Raw genomic sequence first — 15,726 nt, 5'->3', positions numbered from 1 at the left:
CTACAAGACTGTAACAGCAGCAACGGACGTTTGTCAATTTTTCAACACAAACAGAAGGCTGTACTTCACCTCCATCTCCGTCCTTGTCTGCAGTATATCGTTTGTACAGAAATTTCTCGGCAACGGCTCACGATCGTGGAAAATGAGCAAGAGCTTCAGGGATAAACCGGCTCAGCCATAATACCGCAGGTCACTTATGCAGTGTACCGGCTATTCCCGACCCATATAAAGACCGGATTCTGGTCAGCAATTGGTATTAGCACCCCTGCGTTATATCCATGCTCGCAGTGTGGGCTCGACTAGCCCGGAAACACGCCACCCTAGTTCTCTCTCTCTCTTGTACACACAGCCTCTGCTGTGCACAGTACCACTACACAGTAACCGAATTACCGTGACACCATTTGCCAGTTCAACTAGTGCGACTGAGCGAAGAATTACACTTGGAGTTGACGAAATTGAAGTAGCGGGATCGATTCTGAACATCAAGTCTCTTCAGTTCAATTTGCACGATTTATTATGGAATGAACAATACAATACAGGTGTACTGGTAACTAGAAGATCTTGACGATTTTGGTTAGAAACCAAAAAACCTTTTCACCGACAATGAGAGTCGATCGAAAAGAATGTTAGACTATCATAGTGTCCACACATTGCTTTGTGATCATAATTATATGCGGTTCAGACTTATCGAAATGTGGCAACAAGTATTTAAGGACGAACACTAACTTTCCATATGTTTTTTGTCACGAAATTGCCAATAGAGTGGTTGAGTATCGTATTCCAAATTTGAAAGGTGTTCTACAATGATTCAGTGGTAGTTCCCAAAACTTTATTACATGTACAGAAACCGACAGAAATCAATATCGCGATGTTAGTGAAAAAATTCTTCACCTCTCTCTATCGTCTGAAAAGAAGGCAATCTATACAAACACTCGACTAACAGAACGGTGTTGCAGTTGGGCCACGTTGGTAACTGCAGTGCGGAAAAGAGTCGCGAAGATGGACCGAATCATAGTAGATTCATCGATTATGGTCGCTGTACAATTTGTTGCTACCTATGTAAAATTCCACATGTGTAAAAATTTAAATTTGAATCTCTACGTTTACTCGATCCATAACTAAATCCGACTTTGAACAAATTCCGGTACTTACGTGACCGAAGCCGGTTCATCTACTCCAATCTAGAAAGTGATCAAAGAACTTTCAAATTCTCGAATCGATCCCGAAAATACAACATCATTTCCATATCTTCAACGTGTGAAACACAGAGCAGTGCAATAAAAAGACGGTGTGGAATTTTATGGAACACATTTCGGTTTCAATATAACACTATTTGATGCCCATCTGACACCACATCTGACAGCGAATTTCTGATACGACGATAAGAATTGTTGCCTGATGGTCGACACTGGTCAATTTTGCTAAATGTCAACGCCGCCAGTTTTTTCCGAGTGTGTAAGTTGTTGCGCATTGTTGTTTGGTCGGTAAGGCAGATCCTCGGTTCAAAGACCGGCTCCACCTTGTCACATCTAGCCCCTCATCCTCCGGCGGGAATTTGATCCCTCGTTCCCTCTCCCGTGCGCTCGGTTGTCGAGTATTTTCAACGGACGGTATACAGAGAGCGCGCGACCCTCCATCATCTCGTGGTTTGGTAGCGGGGCGCTTCTGCGCGTTGGGGATGCTGGATATGTACCGGTCCTCCGCATCCCTCCGCATCCTCCGGCGCGCCCCGCGACCCTGCCTGAAACGAACCCCAGTAGTGAGAGCTGGGCCGCCGCCATAGCCACTCTTATCGGTGGATTCGAAGCTTCCCACAAGAAGAGCGTTTTACTACCCTACTTCCTCTGCGATTCCCGCACCCCCGTAACTCGCGCTCGCTCCTCTTTCACTCGACGGAATCACGCAATTCTGGAATTGTCATGGAAAGCCGAAATTTTTATCGAGGGTAGAACGTCCCCGGCGACCTTCGATGCTCAAGATCACTGGCCGGCTTCTTCGTGTCTCCCACACCGCGTGACCGACTATTCGATCTCCGAAATTACCGACACCGACACCGACTCCTAAACGCTGGTAAAAAACCGAGCCAAGGTCACCCCCAGAACTCTGCGAAACGATGAAAACCGAAACGATTCTTAAACAGTACTTCGACCTCACAGTGTTGATTTCAAGGGAACCCACTACCTGCAGCTTGAAAGCCTCTTAAGACCTTTGAAGGTCGCAACTGGTGAACCATAGTTTGGGCAAGTGAATTACCGGCAGGCGATTCCATTCCATTTCCTCGCCCAGAGAAGTATTCCTTGTAGCGGTTGTGCAAACCAAATTTTCACGAATTAAAGTATGCGCTGCTGGTCCGGAGGCTGACGTCAGATGTAATGATCATCCGGCGGTGTTCTCTGCAGCAAAGGGCAGTAGACTCACCACGCTTGCGAGTTCATCGATCGTCTGCACACGGTCGTCGTGCAGGAAACCGTGATCTTAAATCATCGTTCAGCGTCGCGTCTAGTTTCTCTGACGAAACTTTAAGCTCGTGATCCTTATTGGGCACGGCAGACTATGTCGGCGGCTGAGCAAACTGGAACGTCGAACGTTCCGATCCGTCTTCTCGCAATGTGTGCGTCGCCGCTGTGGTAACGCGATCGACGTCATTATATACAATTACAGCTGCGAAGTGCCGGGCCGGTTGTTATTTTCGTTACAAAGTGAAAACGGTGAACTGGATGCGATCGCAGGGGCGCTGCATGGTCGGGCAAGAGGAATTTCCAGTGCGGGTTGTTGTGGCTGTTATTGTTCCTGTTATTGTTATTTTTGTTTAATTTTACTGTGCTGTTGAGATGTTGATGGTGCCGTTGTGACACCAGTTCGACAGTTGATCAGTAGCGAGCGGTGAACGACATCCATGGAGCATTCGATGGTTGAATCACTTCGAAGTTCCTCCTCTTCGGTCTCGACGTCTTCTCATCGTCCAAATTTCAGCCACGTAAGTATCCCTAGCTATACATTACAGTGTGCATAGTATTTAATTACGCAGATTTGCTCGGGGAAAAATATTCTGCGACCATTCTCTTTTTCTCAAACTTAGCAGCACCTCATGGCGGGGTGAAATACCCAGATAAAAAAGTGTCCAATTTGCAAGCAAGACATCACGAGTTCTGTGCAAATTGGCTAATGTTACTCCCGCATATGTAGTTAGTTCTATAATCATAAGAGGATCGGCAGTAATGAAGCACAAATTAACAGCAATGATGTAGAAAATTATGCAATTTGAGTAGTAAGCAATTTATGATCTCACGTCTTGCCCTTAGCATGCTCCTAATTTGCGTGTTTCTTCTCAGCAATAATCTCAGTCAAAGCGTGATTCACGTATTGTAATTTACTTGCTGCTTATTTGTGCTCCTTTTATGACAATCAGGCCATCAATGGTAATGTAATAGTGACTTGCACACAATCTTTATTGATCAAAATACTGTAAGTCATGAGCTTCCGTCAATGTTGCCTGGGTACGTTTTGGACGAAAGAGAGTGCATGCTTTCCTTATTGGGCGACCAAAAGTGGCGAATGGCAGTGTGTTCACGTTGGTTATCGCATCAATTTTTCCTTCCCTGTTTCTGGTTGACGAAGCTCGCAGTCGGATCGCAGAAACGTTTATAACGACGTTTCTTTTAAAACTGTACGGTAGGCACCATCCGTCATGCACGTTATACACTTTGGCCGTGTTAGACCCGCGATGTGGAACTTCGTTGTTGACGAGGTAGAACCAGTTCACCCCCGAAGCTCTGGCCAAACTTCTGCACTAGTTTCCGAACCATTGTCACGTTTCTCACGCCAAGCATTATGGACTGTAGGTGACAAACGGACCAGCTATAGCTACAGGCTCTTGAAGCGGGTCCTTGAAAGTTTCATTCACCTGCTATCCGGTGGTGAAAATGCCGCTGTCGCGAACCGGAGCGGCTGGCGAATGGTTCAAAACGGTCTTTTCAGACCTGCATTAAGCTTGATCCGAACGTAACTGGTGCGGAAAAGCGAACGAAATCGTGATGCGAATTAACACATTTTGTCACACGGCGGCTTGGAAACAGTCTGTCTTTCCTCTGACCTTTAAAAAAGCCCGCAGACTTTTCTCATTCCCCAATTGCGCCTAAAAGGGAATTTATCACAGCACTCGGGTGGGCTACGGCATTTTTGATCACAGTTTCAATTAGCAGCAACTCGCCGACTCTCGAATATTCAAATTTACGACCGATAAACTTGTAATTAGAAAGGCATGCGAAGGCTCCAAGTGATTTCGGATTTGTCATTCGAGGTAATAGTATGAACGGAAGCCGAAGCTTTAGGCAGCACAGCAACCGATTATTCCGATAAATATATTTAGAATTTAACCTGTTCAAATCCGGAGTCAAACAAGCAGAGCCGTTGAAATTACTCGGGTGTGAACTTGACGAGCGTTGAATAATTGACGCTACATTTAACTGAACCGAACAACTGAAACTAGATAGGGTTATTCGTGGTAATATCTGTTCAAAAAATCGTAATCTCATTAGTTAATGACAGAATTTTGTACTTTTTTTTTATCATTTGATAAATATAGCTCTGCATGGATTTTTAAAAACGTGATTAGAATCTTGCCACAAGATTTCTTGTGCGGTAAATTGATTCTGAAACTGTGTACCAACTGCGCATTTTCGTCATTCTCTGACGGACCATTATAACTCGCTCAACCACAGGGGTCCATGCTTAGGAGTTCAAACAAAGTTCAAACTCGAGCTTCAACCTTGAGCTAGATTTTAAGCCTCGTTTGGAGACTGTCACGTATCCCCCAGCAGAAGTAAAAGCCTGTATAAAAATGCCTGCGAAGATTTTTGTTCCCTGTTTAAAACACGCTTTGTATGAAAAGTGGATTACTGAAATTCGTTTGACATTGAATCACAGCGTTCTTTAATGATATGGAATCGCGTTCTAAGGGACATTGAGTAAGTTCAATGTGGTGATTATCACCAATACTTTTTTGTGCGTTACGCAATTTTGAAATCCGGCAATTCTAGCCTTTCAATGCTCGTCACCAAACATGTTAGATGATTTTATGCGTCAAGAAGGATAGGAGAAAATGACACTGTAATTTGGAACCGTTGTAACGAGGAAATGTGAAATATTAATAACAAAGACGATTGTTCGACAATGGTATAAATTGAGTAGATCTTAAATTGGGCATCAGCCTCGTGCAGACGGGCTTTTTGAACGATCCTAATTTCAGAGATTAGCTGCTTGTCCGGAGAGCGGCCGAATCAAATTAATTGGCTAAATTAGTTCTCGACGTCAAATGGCGCGAGAGCTTGGACGAAAATCTGGAAAATAATTAGGGTTGCAAAACTGCGATGAATTAGGTGAACGAATAAATGGATGAACGAACTGCCGACGAGAACATTATTAGTTTTTCAAATTGAACCGGTTTTTTTCTTCTTGCCTCTTTTTCATTTGCTCTCGTTGTACACTGATCCGTTCACCGTTGAGGAGACACTCAGCCTCTCAAGTGTAATTAATCACCAAAGAAGAAAAAGAAGAATCTAGTCTTTTTCCAAGTTATGGGTGGAGAGAATCTGGTGCAGAGGAAACCGGTGTTTTCTCATGTTCGCGGGTCGAGGAAATATTTATTACCTGATCTTTGCGAGGGACGCGCAAGACGAAGAAGAGACAAGCTTTTTCGTTCTTCCCTATCCTGCTCCACATTCTGCTTCTTCTGCTTCTTTTTCTCGCCTCCACCTCGAATGGATGTTCGAAGGTGCAGTTGTTCGCCAACGGCAACGCCTGCATTTCAGTTGGCAACACTCGCCAGCTGCATTCGCGTCCCTGTTTCCCGCTCGGAACTGATCGAAGGCCTCTTCTCCTCACGTTTCGTCTTCTTCTTATTCTTCCCTGACTTCCTGAAGCCCTCTGCCAGTCGGTATAACCCAGCTTGGCTTGATTATCGGGCGCCATCGCGTTGGCTTGGTCTGTTCCACTTATTATTCATCCAGCTTCTTCTTCTTCTGCCTTGCCCCGGGCAACCGGAACATCGAAAGAACTGGAAGGAATTGTGCGAGCTTTCGCAGAGACGACAAAGGTGCAATTTATCTCTAGCTCTTTTCCTTACTTTCCTCTATTTTGCATTCCCTCAATCCGTCTCTGTGCAGACGATTTCATCAAAAATTCTCAAATTCATGAACGCGGAAATCCTTGCCAGAGTCTCTCATCGATTATCACAATACAGTTGCGTATGTTTGATTTCAAACCATACATAGGTATATTCGAATTATTGAGTACTCCAATTTTCGATACTAAAGTGAGTGAAGAGTTATGAGCAATTTGTCACTGAGAAAATTGTTTTATGGTTACTAGAAAATTCAGTATTACTGGAATTACAAGAAAATCTACTTCGTTTGATTATACCCATCGATACTACATCTTCTGACTGGACTACTACATTTACTCAACGAAAGAAGGCCTTTACATCAATTTGTTATTGCACCAATATCAAATTATCGCAATAGTTGAAAGAAAATGTGGTACGAATAACCGCAACAAAAAACAATAGTAACACAACCACAGCTATAAATTTCCCTCAGTGTTATCAATCAAGAATTGTAATTGAAACGATATGAGAATCTTGATTAAATTGATATGCTGACATCTGGCGACGTTTTTTATATTAATAATAAGTATAATTATATAAGGAATAAAAGATGCGCAGTTTTTTTCGCGACTAGAATCGAGTGAAGAGCTTGGGATGGAAATTGAGAAGGAAAAGTAAACTGTAACGAATGCATAGCGGATTGTGCCAAGAAACCAAGTTATCGAATTTCAAGTTGCTTATTCAATATTTTATAGAAGACACATAATGAGAGCGATTCCAAGACGTATCGTTGAATTCGGTTAATATTGAAAAATGTGGTTTGTTTTAGATGTTCCATGTTATTTTCAGTGGGTATGAGTCCGCGGATAGGCTTGCACTGGTCCCGAGTACGATTTCCGAGGTCGTCCGTTAATTTTTCTCATCGAAAAATTCCTACCTTTCGTAACGTAAAACTTTATTATTCCAATATACTACATTCGGTAAAAGTCCGTCGAATAATTCGCAGGCTTGCTTTGAGCATTTCATTCGGTTAAATTTTACCTGCTTTGTTAAAAATTTTGCGGTAGATGAGTTCCATTTTTAAATAACAAGTGATTTGGGTGTTGTGTGAGTTTGTGAGTTGAAAAGGTTTTTGCAAAATTTGGCGCTGATATTCGTCAGGAAAAACAGGGAATAAATATGAAAGCGAATCGTTCGAGGCTCTCGCAGTTTTCAAATGAGAGCAATTCGATGTTTGGGCCAATCACGACGCGCAGAATTCGTAACGGTCATTTAGGCGTCGATGCGCGGCGTGTCCTGGCGAATCAGCTTCGATTGCTCTAATTCGGAAACCGTTATTCGCACGACATTTTTGCTAAGGGAAACTCTGCTCGATTTTTCGCGAGGAATAACGCCTTCCGAATGTGATCTCCGAATTTTGCGCATTAGAATTCATCCCCGTCAGTGGGAAAGAAAAAGGGGAAATTTATACTGCATACGGTACCTTTTCTAATCACGTCACTCGAATCAATCGTGCTTTTACTACTCGTGTTTCACCCTGAGGAGGGTTTTGACTACCGAGGTTTAGCATCGAGCTTCATCAATCACCCAAGCCCCACGCACCGGATTCATTCATCGTTTGCTGCTCCCGCTTAGATGCTTAGAATCGTGTTCCTTGTTTGCGATGCCTTAGGTCTGGTGATGATCATGTGAAAAATCGAATAGCCCAAAAATTCAGGATAAGAAATAAGATATTAAATCTACCTTGGTGATTTTAAAAAATACGTAAATTTTCACCTTTTTTTGAACGGCCAGGCAGTTTTTATTACGAAAAAAAATGTTTATTGAAAAAAATTCACCTACAAAAACTGTTCCACTGTATTTTCTTTGTTTCTTTTCTTTTGCCTGATTGGTGTATTGAAACCGTTTTCTGGTTAATTTCAGATTTTCAAAACCGTGGAAACAACAAAGTCATTAAAGCACAAAATGCAGCTTAGTTCGACATACATTTAGGTACAGTTTGGAGTATTATTTTAGTCCCACATGTAAGTTATTCTCTAATTTCTAATCAAAAATAAGTTATACCTTCTTTCTATCATTTAAAAACTGTTCACTGGTATAATTAGATTTCCTAGAGACTATAATTCTGCAAAGCTTAAAATCCAGCTTGAGGTTTAAGCTCCAATTTTATCTCTGTTTAAGCTCTTTAGCATAATATTCCGTCGCTGTAGAGTTTTGAAAAATGTTCGAACGTTATTTTAAGTAATGTCTAAAAAATGAAACAATTTGAAATCACCCCAAAAATGAGGCGTCACGATTCTACCGTGAAAAATCACAAATATATTGAATATATTTTTGTTCAAGCCCAACAGTGGGGAACGTTTTTTGTTTGTTCCAGAAGGGATCGAAAAGGCTAGACAAGATTACATTTTTTCTAATGTAAAATTTTGAAAAGCGAAACATATAAAGCCGAAGAGTCGGCCGTTGAGAACATTGCATTAACCGGTCTGGTAAAATGGTCAAAACAGCGGAAATGGCGGAGCTTTTGAAGGGGAATGGGAATGGGGGTGAAAAGTGGTGCGTAGTCAGATATATATATATATATAGAAAGAGAGCTAGAAAGCGGGCAAAAAGAGGGTCTGAGAAATGCTGCAGAGGAAGTTAAGCAGCCTGCGACTGCAAAATACTTCGGAGGCTTAATTCAACGGAATTATCATAAAGCCACTTCGCACTTTCGCAATATTAGGACACCGGGCGCCGGCGATATCATGCCATGCCTCGCATCGTAAATACACTTAAATTATCATATACTAGCTAGGCACGTATTACATAGGTATACAAGTGTGGACATTTTATACATTTCATACATTTCATGTCAAACATATTAAATTCTATTCATTAAGCAGTCACCGAAATGATTTCGTAAGTCTTTTCGAGATCATTATAAAAAGTTTTTCGAAAACATTCAAAGCCACTCAAAGTCTTTTCAAGTTCATTCATGCAATTTGAGGTTACACAAAATTCATCGAAGTCACTTAAAAGTCGTTGTAAGTATTTTTAAATCTATTTCATTTTCTTCCCTTGTTTTTTTTTTTTTTTTTTTTTTTCGCTTTCAAAGTCTTCTGACATGACTAGGAGTTTTTCGTGAAGTTCTCTGGCGTCTTTCGAAGTCACGCAAAGGAATTTAGAAATCTTCTGAGAACTGATTTATAGTCTATAAGTCACAAATTGTCATCCGCTTTGGGCGAAAGGTCGTGAAGTTCGGCAGGGGCACTTTGAAATTTAAACCTGTGCAAACGTCTCAAATATCTTTGAAGGGGACGAATAGACGAATTGCAGCGGTTATATTACAGGTAAGTAAATCGTTGTGAGAAATTTAGTAAATACAATGAGAAAAAACAAGTTGAATATTCAGAACGGATGAAAGACAAATTACTTTTTTTTCGCTTCTTCTTAATTTCTTTCCTCTACTTTTTCGCGGACGTATAATTTAAAGTCACGTCTGTTCCAAATTTTCAGCAGTTCTGCTCCTTCAGAAATCGAGTAATCAATATTCATGTGCTTTCTCTAATTTCTTTTTCTTCGTATTTTTTTTTTTTTCATTTCTCTCCCGTACTTTACTTTTGGGAAATGTTTGACGAGAGATTAAAATTCTGAGAAGATGAACACGTTATACGATAGCTTAACTCGCTGGCCCGAACCCCACCGAGTTTCTTTTTCTTATTTTCCCGAAAACAAAGTATGCAAAAGAATATAAAGTCGTTACGGTCAATATATATATATATATATATATATTGTATTCACACGTATATATATTTATACACAAGTTCCGAAATCAATACATAATATGCATATATGTATTATATATAATTCAAAAGGCCCAATTTTTCATCATCGTTCATCAATCAATCTCTGTCGGCATCCACTTGGAATTTCGGGGGTTTGGGAGAAAGAAATCGAACACGAAAACGAGGACAAGGGTCGAGATATATGTATGCGCGGAAGATAATTTACGCACACAGACTGGAACGCAATTTTCATTTTTCTTTCTTTATGTCCGTCTCTTTCGAATATCTTTTTAGTTTTATTTTTCAAACCTTATATATCACTCGTAGACATTAAAAAGATAGGTCCTTTTTAACAGAAAATTGAAGCTCAAGCTCACATTTATATGACTGCACAACTTTATAGATGCATAAATGTATGTACGGATCCTTTGATCGATTTTGACACATTCAAGGCCACCGATGGCATCTATTTCTCGTGTTAAAAAATCGGCAGCACACCACACCGGTAGCCTTGAATGTCTCAGAATCAATCTCAGGGTCTATACGTATACATATCCTACAGGTACACAATGATTTAATCTGTGCGTAGGAAAATTTATGCGATTAGTTCAAGTTGATTATAAAGTTGAAAGCGATCCGCTTGCGCTCCAATTCTCCTCGGTGTGAAATTATAAACAGCGTAGGGATCGACGAGATTCCATAATATAATTTTCAATTAAAATCAGACGAAGTACAGAAAAATCGAAAATATCTATGACAAAAACAAAATGGTGGATAAAACGCATTGATGTAATTTCTTTCTCTTATTCTTCTTTTTTTTTTGCGATTTTGGGTTTGTGGAAAGTATTTGAGTGTTAAACTGGTCGCTGAACGATCCGTTTGATGAAAACAATTCTTTTCCTTTCCGCATCGTTTCATCGCGTTTCGTTTTATTTCACCATGCGGAATGATGGAATCCAGGGGTGAAAAAAATATGCCGTTTTCGTTCCTCGCCGCAAACGCGAAAGCACTGCAATCATTCACCTTCTCTCATCTGCAGAGAGGTGAAATCGATCGTTCGAGAGAATGACTGATATGGGTCAATCGTGCCAATCTCGACTGCAAAAACCCACAATAGTTTATCACTTTTTCCACCCATGAATACGGTAAACCAATACTAGAAGCTAAAACTTACTGCCAGAGTTTCGAAACGAAAATAACCGAAGATAAAAACTTTATCTGACATTTGAATAGCAATAACACTGTATGACAAATTCAAAACGACCGCTGTTTGAGCATCACGCCTCGGATTAAATTTTTCCTACATAACTATCCTGAGTACTTTTCAACGGCTTTGCACTATTCTGCCTCGAATAAAATCTGACAAGAATGACTTTATACGTGATCAACATCACCCACGAACCGCGTTCTGAACGTGTAGCATGATTAACTCAACAATATTGAAATTTACTTTGTACGCTGGCCGATCTCAATCTTTCTACTTGAGACAAAGCTTTTAAGAACAATAATAACAATAATAATAATAATAATAATAATAATAATAATAATAATAATAATAATAATAATAATAATAATAATTCTGTACGAATAACGTCGACAGGTTTTAACAGACAAATTTCTGTATTATTTTCCATCAACTCCGGAATTACCCACGTATATTCTTTACCGTATGCCACTGCATTACGCTTCAAAGGTTTTCTACCATAAAAGCTGCAAAATTCCTTTACCGCACCTGACGCGCCAAGACTCTGCGTCAACAATTTTCTTCCAGCACATCTTGGCAGAATAAAGTGGGGGCGGCCAGCAACGTGATGTGCAGACAATCGACCAATTTATCGTGGAACGGCAAACCACGTTCAACATATATATATATATATATATATGTATATATATACATAGAGAGAGAGAGAGAGATTGTGAGGTTTCCTGTTAAAATCTGTCTGTATGTTTATCTTAAAATTAAAGCCGCAGTGCTGTTGGTTCACGAATTTGTAACGATGCAAAGGCTTATAAATTGTGTCCCTCGTCAAAGGACCGCAAATTTCGAGTTAAACAGAAAATGAGAGTAAATAAAAGTAAAACGCCAGTGTCAGGAATGAAAAACAAAAGAAACCAAAGAAAGTAGCACATCGACTTTTAACCCGATTCTTATACCTACAAAAAAGCGAAACTTGACGGACTTGAGAGCAGTTCTGCCTTTACTTACATCTGCACATAATATACACGCATAACAGGCATATATGGTATAGGTACAGAACGTTACAATTGAACCTGTTCCAGCCAACGTTAATCGATTTTAGCCCACTGTATATATGAGCGCGCGTAAGAGAAAAGCGCCCTGGAAGGGTTCAATCCAATTACAATTAGTACAGATATTCGCAGGTACATACATGTATACGTACACACAGGTGTAAGTTTGACATGTATATACACACATACATGCATCCGTATACATAAGGAATAATTATAATACGCGTACTGACATTGTATATAGACGTGAAAGAGGATTTAACAACCCGAGCCAAAACCGACCTTCTTTATGGAGAGAAGCTTCATGCCCCCCTTAACGAATCTCTTTCATTCCGAACCCCCCTGTCGGGTCAGGTTTCCATTCCACAAAGCGTTAAACAGTGCCTGGCCAATACTTTTAGCCGTTTGGTTTTTTGACACCCTTCTGACCCTGTCCCCCACCCCGTCATCAACACCGCGAAGTTAAATATAGAAATCCCTCCTGATGCAATCTAATACACCTAATACAATACGCGGCGTTGAGAGAAATTTTTGATTTACGATTTGATTTGCTTAATATGAACAAGCAAGCTTAAGGGCAAAACAGAAGTTCATTATTGTGACCAATACTGAAAAGTACAATACAGAAATAAGAGAGAAAGACAGGGAGAGAGAGAAAGAGAGTCTCAACCCGCACTGCAGGTCGCCATGGTTACCGCCGCGGTTTCTGCGGCCACGGGTCGGCTCTTCCTCCCTCCTCTCGAGGCTAGGGCTATGCGGTATTGAAAATTTCATACCGATTTTCTGCACCAACTTTGTATTCGGTATTTTTGGTTTACTGAAATACTGCTCATGTCGGTAATTACCGAAATATTGTTCGGCCGGCAAGTATCGAAATACTGAAATACCGGCAAAATACCAAATTACCGATGGGAACCTGAAATACCGACAAAATATTTAAGTAAAAATGAAATAACGAAAATATGAAAATCGAAGAGCGCATAAAATTAGAAACTGTTGTACCTCACTGTAACAAATGGCTAAACTTGTAGAAATTTGTAGAAATTTGTAGAAAATGGTTAAATTTGTCAAATATATCAGCTACTATAATTTAAGAAGACGGCAGCATTGTGTGAAAATACAAAATTATAAGAAGGTTATTCATAGTAGGCGACACAGAGAAAGTAACGTGAAAGTATGAAATGTTCGGTTTTTTGAAATCTGTATTTTGATATTGCGGTCACGGTAATGGAGGGTTGCGTTTCAGTATTTCGGTGTTTTGGTATCGGTATTTACAACTTTCGGTATAACGATGTCGTTATCTCGGTGTCGGTACTGAAAGCCGATCTCGATACCGAAATATCGCACAGCCTACTTTTAACCCATGATCAACGTGAAGGAATTGCCCCCCTCTCCCTTATGTTGCAAAAAAAAACCATCTAGAAGGTGAAGATTTTTCAATTATGAGACTAACATGCGTTTTTGTGATGTTTCCACTTTCGATTTTATATTGTCACATTCTGCGCGTCAAAAAAATCTGGAACTTGGCACATCTCTCGAGCCTCTGGAAAAAAATGGAAATCTCTTGCATATTTCATCATTACGCTTTAAACAATCATATTTGATATTAATAATCATTCGTTTGGCATATCATGATTTTTTCTTATTTGATTTTTTCTTTTTGTCAAACGAGAGTGGGAACATCGTATGAACGCAGGTTGTTTAAATGGGCAAAAGTAAATCCTCACGAGCGCCTCTTCCCATTTATATAAAAAGCTGATATTTTACATAGATTTTTTTTACATATTTGGAGCCAATCTGGGACGTGAATGCATCAAAATTTTTCCCATCCCCATATAAGGACTGCATGTAAAAATACAGGGAACCCCTAGCGAAAGAACAACCTCCAAGTCACGCGTATACGCCCAACGATATAATAAAATAAATTCAGATGATGCATAGACGCGATGTATGTAACGTTAGAAACTTTTACAGCTGTCGGTATTGCAGAACACAGCTGCCAACGACGATTATCAAAACTTTTGAGGTTACGTCCATAACGGTTGCTCGCCCTGGCAAACAACTGCTCTTGGATTGTAACGCATGCGCATTAAATTATAATATAGACATTAAACTCTATTAAACTATAATATGCGTATTAAATTCTATATATAGAGGGTGTCTCATTTTAATCGATCCAGTCAAATATCTCTAAAACCAAAAGTGTGAGTGTACATAGTTCGAAACAAAAAGTATTTACACACTTACCCTTTTACCTTTTTTTCCAAATGTTTACATTTTTCGAGTTTTATCTTTAATTTACGGAATTATTTGATTTTTAAAATTAATGTTTCTAATTTTTCAGTTGCCAGTTTTATTAATTTCAAATTTTTCTTACTTCAACTATGTTTCAAAGGATGTTTGCTTATGGTATCGGAAACTTTAAAAATGAAACTTTATTCGTAAACCATGTTTACAATAGCAAATTACGTACGATTGCTAATCACTTTAATAAATGTTCGAAAACACTTCCGTGCACTTCAATGCACCGTTGAGTTCTCATTTGACATGATTCGACTATGGATAGTAGTACAGCTCTCGGCATAGCGCGACACGCGTTGATATTTCGATAATTTGTTATCGTAAATATGGTTTACGAATAACGTGTTATTCATCAAGTTTCCGATAGCATAAACAAATATGATTTTAAAAATAATTCAAACTGAAAAGTTAAAAATACAAATCGAAATAATTATATAATTTAGAAAATTAAAGGGCAAACTCGAAAAAAATATAAATATTTGGCAAAAAAAGTGCAAGGGAGTCACAACGGGAGTGTTCACGTCGCGGTTTCTGTCAGACTTGACCGGTTAGTATCTCATCATCAGTTGAGTTTAAGTGGTAAGGATGTAGTACTTACTGGCGCAGAATTTGATGCTTTTTCAGATGCGGCTGGAAAAAATATGGAACTCGTCTTTTTTCTCGCTTCGTACCTTACAACTATTGTCTAAAACATGTGTCACTCACACTTTTAGTTTTTGAGGTATTTAACTGGATTGATTAAAATTAGACTCCCTATATATAGCACTGATACATACATATCCCATAGGTATAGAGCATAGATTGTGCATCCGGGCCGAAAATTGCTTGGCTTGTAAAAAGAGACGAAAACGTACGCGGCATATATCTGTTTTTCTTTCAACCACGAACGTAATTCTCATATTGAGCACCTATGGCGTGGAATTTTTTTCCGCAAAAGAATAGAAAAAAGACTGAGTATTGAGTAGGGAGAATATATTTTTCTTATTGAATTTATCTTATTAAACAACACTCTCTTTCCTTCGTTCATTACATCAATTAATTATTATTGTTAACGTATATGAGTGTAAGAACTTAATCTCACGTTGTAACAATCCATCTACTTATGAAACAATCGTCGAGTTTTACTACAGTATTTTCAACTCCTCGGAGTTATAAACTCTTATATAAACTTTATAAATTCTGGTGAAGTATGTTGCATTGATTCTCAGTCATCTTCTTATACACTGAAATCAGTGATCTCCAAACTACATTAATATGGGCAGTCGTGGGATCACTTGACGGTGATGCATTACTGAGCCATCGACC

At 39.5% G+C, this 15,726-nt stretch overlaps 1 protein-coding gene across 5 annotated transcripts in view; it reads left to right on the top strand.

The window, feature by feature from the left end:
- Positions 1 to 1,776: 1,776 nt before the first annotated feature.
- Positions 1,777 to 15,726, top strand: part of LOC124218764 (cyclic nucleotide-gated channel alpha-3) — a 91,279-nt gene continuing 77,329 nt past the window's right edge. For all 5 annotated transcript variants that reach the window (XM_069136422.1, XM_069136420.1, XM_069136421.1 and 2 more), the window contains exon 1: positions 1,777 to 2,977. The gene's annotated coding sequence lies outside the window, so the exon portion shown is untranslated. The remainder of the gene's footprint in view (positions 2,978 to 15,726) is intronic.

The sequence above is a fragment of the Neodiprion pinetum genome, chromosome 5, assembly GCF_021155775.2.
Source record: "Neodiprion pinetum isolate iyNeoPine1 chromosome 5, iyNeoPine1.2, whole genome shotgun sequence".
Lineage (NCBI taxonomy): Eukaryota > Metazoa > Arthropoda > Insecta > Hymenoptera > Diprionidae > Neodiprion > Neodiprion pinetum.
The sequence above is the reverse complement of the archived record's forward strand: the minus strand, read 5'-3'. Positions and strand labels throughout refer to the sequence as shown.